This window comes from Anas acuta, chromosome 2, assembly GCF_963932015.1.
Source record: "Anas acuta chromosome 2, bAnaAcu1.1, whole genome shotgun sequence".
Classification (NCBI taxonomy): domain Eukaryota; kingdom Metazoa; phylum Chordata; class Aves; order Anseriformes; family Anatidae; genus Anas; species Anas acuta.
In genome coordinates, this window is record NC_088980.1 from 7,859,537 (window position 1) to 7,865,527 (window position 5,991).

Consider the following 5,991-nt stretch of genomic DNA (forward strand, 5'->3'; position numbering starts at 1 on the left):
GTTTTCTGGTTTGTAAATTACGCTAAATACCAACAAATGATATGGGCTTTGAAATTGGACTCTGAAGCAATATCAAATAGTGAATGTGATTAAATATAGATAAACAGAGAACAATCAGTCATGGAACTAGAAACCAAAAAAGCAATTGCAAAAAATGGAAATCTGCTGCTATAAACTGACAAGAAAAGAAATTTGTCAAAGAAAGAGAAAATGTATCAGAAGATGTCCTGAGTTCAGGCAGCAGTTTCAATAATGAATGCAAACAGGACATTGTCTGCAGTGCTGGGGAATATAATCATCTGAAAATCAAAGGGAGAGGTAGAGCAGTGTTTCTGTACAACGTATTAGTTAAAGACCTTCTATAGTAATTGTCATTATGCTTTTGAAAAAAAAAACACACACACACAAAAAAAATTAATTTCTCTTAATGGGACAAAATAGAGATGAAGTCTAATATTATGCATTTCAAAGATTTGAATGATAGAGAAATTGTATAAAAGAGACTCATTGTTTGGTGAAGAAGGCTATACATGTAAACATTCTTACAATGAACCATCAACATTGCTCCTGAGGAAAAAGTACACATAGGTAGGAATAACAGAAAAGAAATATATTCCCCCCTGGTAATTCTTACCCAAATGCCCTGGTGCCTTCTCCTCTCCTACAAGGTGAGGACAGCACTGTTAAGAGGGGTAAATGGCAATGAAATATTAAGAAGGCATGTGCTGGGAAGAGTACTTCACATGAGGTGTCTTTGGTGCAGTAATGGACATTCAGGAGATGTCCTGAAGAACCAACAGCTATTGTTACACACCATTTATGAAGAGATGTGTTCTACTCTTTAGAGCTTTCAATGCAGATGAGCAAAAGCAACCAGGGACAGCAAGACATTTGCAGTGCAGTGACTTAGATGGGGAGTGGAACCACAGTTTTGTAGTGTTAGAAGTACAACACTATTTCTGAGGTGTAGAACATATGTATAGCGAAGATTAATTCTGTTCATAGCTTTCCCATGGGCTTTTTCGGCAGCTGCAGTTCTCCTCATTTCTGACCCTCAATTTCCAGATCTGCTGTGTGCCCCTTTCCTTTATTGCTGCTGCAGTAGAGCTAAGCTCTCTAACACATTTAATACATTTATCCTGTACAGCACAAGCTGTTCAGCATGAATGTATTGCTCTTTGCTCATCCCTCTTGTGTTCCCATGGCACTATTGTTGACAGGTTTTGAACACATCACAGATAGAGAGGAGGAGAAGAAGAAATGAATCAAGCTAAAATCACAGGCAATGAAATTTCTTTCTTCTGAAACCTCTTTTTGCTTTATGTTTCATCAGAAAGTTCATTTATTACCCTGTTTTTAAGTGAGTTGCCTATTCTACCTTCAGGATCCTAATTGCTTTTCAGATTGTGTATATCATTAATACGCTATATCTTCATTTTCTAGCCTAGGTAGTAATCAAGCGCTCAGTCATTGTTATACTCACCATTCTGCCAACATTTATTAAAATGAGGCAATTAACTATTGTCTTAAATGGAGTTTAGAGGTAAGGCTCATTAGTTTTAGACTCATTACAATTAAGTGGGATGATAAATGTAAAATTATTTCACTGCAGCTTTGTACAGAAAACTTGTTTGATTATGTACTGTCAGTGTTCACTTTGTGTTGCAATTTTGCAGTTCTTCTGGGCCCATTTTATGAAAATCCAAGCCATTACACAGGCACTGTTATAAATGGTAACTTGCATTCCATTCACAGTCCCTGTGTTTGACATTGGAGTTATCCTGCCTCTCATCTTCTGTAAGGCAAAGCTGCCCCATGAGAACTAGATCTGCTGTCTTCTGAAAGTAGTTACACCGTTCAGTCCTAGGGGCCATTTTATTCTTAATCTTGGTCCCTTGGCATCTGTTTTTTTCTCTAAATACTTATGAATAAAGTATTTCTAAAAGATCCATGCAATAGCATGAGGAGGCTATTATTCCTCCATTGCCTCTGTAAGTGTCTCCATATTACTGTAAGTGATGCTGTAAGTGCTGTAGGTTAGCTGGTTGTGATGTACAAAGTCCTATTATGAGGTTGACAAAATCTTCAAGGTACAGCCCTCAAAGCGCATTGAGAGAAATTGTTCAGCATGAGCACTCGGGAACACTCTCAGGGCAGAAAGCGCCACCCTTCTAGCCAAGACCTCCAAATTTGACCATCTAACCTTAAGATCTATCACACAGAGTGACCTGGTTTCAGAGGTTGGTCCCCCCTACTCTGCTCAGCTCCCCTACATGGAGCTTTCAACTTAAGGTCCTTTTCTAATTAGGGTCTTTGAACAGAAAAAGGTCATCAGAATCTAAATATACCCAGCCAGGCTTGCAGGTGCTGTCGTTGGTCTCCTCAGAGGGAAGCCTCTGATGTGTGGGGCATACCACGCCACCACTCAAACCTGAGGACAATACACTTGCTTCACTTTTTGAAAGTTTAAACATCCTTTAACTTCCAGGCTGGTATTTAACCAAGTTGCCCAGTTTGGCTTGTTCATTGTCTAGAGACACAAGAGTGAGGAATATTATTAATATCTAAAATAAGAGAGACTGAGGGAAAAGGTAAATAATAATCTTGGTCACTAAAAGATCCCTTAGGGCATAACTATGCAGTACAACTTTTCTGTGCCTTTGAACTAGCAGCTGAACAGGGCACTGTGAAAATATTTCCAGAGGTGGGGTATGTGTTCTCAGAGATGGGGTATTCTTATCCAGAGACCCAAACATACTCTCCCTTGTAGGACATATTTCAGCTTTCATATCACTGGAGATGTAAATTGCATCGACACTTTGTTTATATTCATTTTAGAAAATTAAGGAAATCCATCAAAGTAAGGAGCAACCTAGATCTGCCCAGCTCCACACCTCAGTAGCTTCCTCACGCATTTCCACAATGAGATAAAAGGGACAGAACTGGCTAATGGCTCTTTGAAACCTGCCAGTCTTTCCTCTCGGTTTGTGACAGCTTTGAGAATCCCTGGGCTGGCTGCAAAAATGCTGCTGCTGTAGTCCTTGCTCCAAGCTGTTCTTGTCTTTGAAACCAGACCGCTAAAGTCGGGGGGAATCTGGCCTCTATCTGCAGGGAGGTCATGATCAAATGCCTAAGAAAATTGCGCTGAGTCACAAATGGTCTTGCTCATCAGAGAAATACCACTGGCAGATAAAGAGGACTCTGTTCAGTCACAAATGCGTCAGTGAGTCCCCAAGTACAGGGGAGCTGTGTCAGGTCCTCAGCATATGCCAGGGTTGGACATATTTGCACTGGGGTGTCACATTAGTCATGTCATCTCCTTGAGAAAAAAAAAAAAGAAAAAAAAAAAGTAAGCTTGAAGAATTCAGTCTCTTTTTGGAGTCTCTTCTGGATGCTCACTAACATAGATGTGCAAAAGACCTGTTTTTTCACTTCATTAGCCAAAAAGAAAAATGGGACAGGGAGCAGTGGGAAAGAGGAAAGGATTTCTCTCAGTTGAAAGCCAAAGCCTTTGCGAACAGGAAACTAACAAATAATTCATGTCACATTGAATAAAACCTTGTACTTGATCCAAAACAAAATGCTTATATGAGGAGTCTCTTTTATGTTTGAAAGTTTAATAAAAGCAGTCAAACTAAATTAAATCAAACCTGACTTTGAGTGAAGGCCTCTTCTTTTAAAAAATGTCAGAGCAACAGGTGACAAGGCAAGTAAGAAACCTGCGAAGTGCAAACAGAACGATAGAATAATTTAGCCTGGAAGGGACCTCTGGATCTGCTTGCTAAAGGCAGTGTTCAGCTGAGTTTGAGCATCTTCTGGTTTGTAGATTTCACATTCCCTCTTGGAAACTTTTAAACAAGATGGCCATGGAGCACCACTAGATGGGCTTCTGCAGGAGGGGAAATCATCAATGCAGAGTCCTGGTGCCTCAGCTATCTGCTACTCCTCAGCAGCAAGGCAGCAGTCACTCTGCCCAGCATCCACCCAACTTAATGTCATCTGAACGTTAGATGAGGGATATAAACAGCTTTTTTTTTTTTTTTTTTGCATTTTTTTTCTTTTTAAATTCATTTTATTATTGTTATTGTTGTTATTGTTGTTGTTGTTATTATTATTCAGAGACTCTGAGATCAGGTTTCTAACCCAGAAAACAATCACACTGAGTTAGTGACTAAGGTTGACCCTGAAGTGTGCACAAATCACATCACTCTAACGCCTGGGCATCATAGTGGTGTTAGCTCAGCCTTTCTCTTAACAGGCTGTGGGGAAAGATGTGTTACTGTCTTCTTTCCATGGGATGGGGAATAACGCATGGAGAGACTGTGGCTTGAATCTTCAAGGGCACCTAGTATGCATGGATGCCATGGAAGAGAAGCAGTGTCTAATTCCTTTTAAAAAATGACTTCCTATGAAATTTGTTCAATGCTTTCCAACCATACTGCAGTAGAGCAAAAACCGAACCTTTTCTCCATGGCCTGAGTACCTTGAGTGCTGGAGCAGGCTCTCATTAATGGTGGCTGTTCTCAACAAATGAGTTTTTTTGTGAAATGTTGCCTATAGAAACCTGCAGAAGGATTCGTGATTCTTACATTCGATCTGCAGATAGAGCTTTAAAAATGTCAAATGTGGCCCCAGGTGAGGCCAAAAATGCTGGTTTGGAGCTGGCTAGCAACACACTTGAGAATCAAGTATTTTGGCATGATATGAAACTTATATTATCACTCTGGTTTGTAAAAAAAAAAAAATACTTCCTTAAGAATCCATCATCCTAACCAGTTTGCAGTGACAACTTTCTTTATGCGCATAGAAGAATCTTTCCCATAACTTCAGACACTTCAGTTTGATCGGTTCCTTGGCTTTTAAACTGTAATGTGTAATATAACATACAATTTAAAATAACAAAATGAAAACAAGTAATTTCTGATTAATCAAAATGACTTGATCTTTTTCAGAAAAAAAAATAAATAAATCAGTTCAGACTAGTACATTATTTCAAGCTATTCTGTGTTAAAGGGAGTATAAACCAAACCAAACAACAAAACAAAACAAGCAAATGTGTTTTCAACATGGTACCAGATTAAATTTCATATCTGACAATACTTCTTGGGTCAGAAATTTTGTTTTTCAGCTTGTTCTCATTATGGATTTCCTGGGAGAGCTCAAGAGGTAACAAAACATAATACAGAGAGGCTACAGAAAGCCTAAAACCCTGTAACAAATATTTTAGGGAATGTACTTTGTGCTTTCAATTGTGCAGTATTGCATCCATGTAACCAAGAGGAGAATTTGTGCCTTTCTGAGGAACTTGCACAGAATCAGGCACTGCCATTTTTCTGCATCAAATCCTCAGGAGCCAGTATATTCATACTTTCAGCAAATAAATAAGATCAACACTGAATTATTGGTTTCAACAGTAAAATTCCAGGCAGCAAGCCTCATTACACTTGTTTGGGAAGGGAATTTAAATGAATGAAATTCAAAGCATCTGACTTACAGTGTCACACTGCAAACGGCCTATCACTCCTGTAAATCACTCTCAACTGCCTCAAACAGCAGTTTACCAGAGAGTTTCTGCTCACAATACACTACCTCTAATTTAAGAAAACCTGCTAGCAGCAAGGGTAGGAAGCCCAGGTGCCTTTACTTACACATCCTGTGTTTGCCCAGAGAAGAAGGGGAGTGGATGGACTGATTTGCCAGATTAGATGTGACCCCACTTCCTATCTCACTCAGAACAGAGTGCCTGTGATTAGTAGCTATCTGTGAAATCTTCAAAGTGAATTGAGACTTAGTGGTCTCGTCTGACTCCCTAATGGTATGTAATCCCTGCGCATAGGGGTTGAGATGAGTTGATGTGACGTAATTTGTAATTAGGCTGCTTGAAAAGCTGAGAGCTGTCAGCTAGCTGGGTAAATCCTGCTTTCTCCAGGGAGTGTATTTTACAGTGTAAGATAAAAAAAGCAGCAAAGCACCACACAGCTTTCAACAAAG

The 5,991-nt window shown here is 39.4% G+C and overlaps 1 long non-coding RNA gene across 2 annotated transcripts; it reads right to left on the minus strand.

The window, feature by feature from the left end:
• Positions 1-237: 237 nt before the first annotated feature.
• Positions 238-5,625, minus strand: LOC137851650 (uncharacterized). Of its 2 annotated transcripts, none has more exons than XR_011093322.1 (4): positions 5,495-5,625; positions 4,774-4,864; positions 3,656-3,719; positions 238-3,319 (listed from the first exon to the last, which is right to left on the minus strand). It is a non-coding gene; the product is annotated as an uncharacterized lncRNA (long non-coding RNA). The 2 variants fall into 2 exon arrangements; XR_011093321.1 differs by having other exon boundaries at positions 3,651-3,719.
• Between the last annotated feature and the right edge of the window lie 366 nt (positions 5,626-5,991).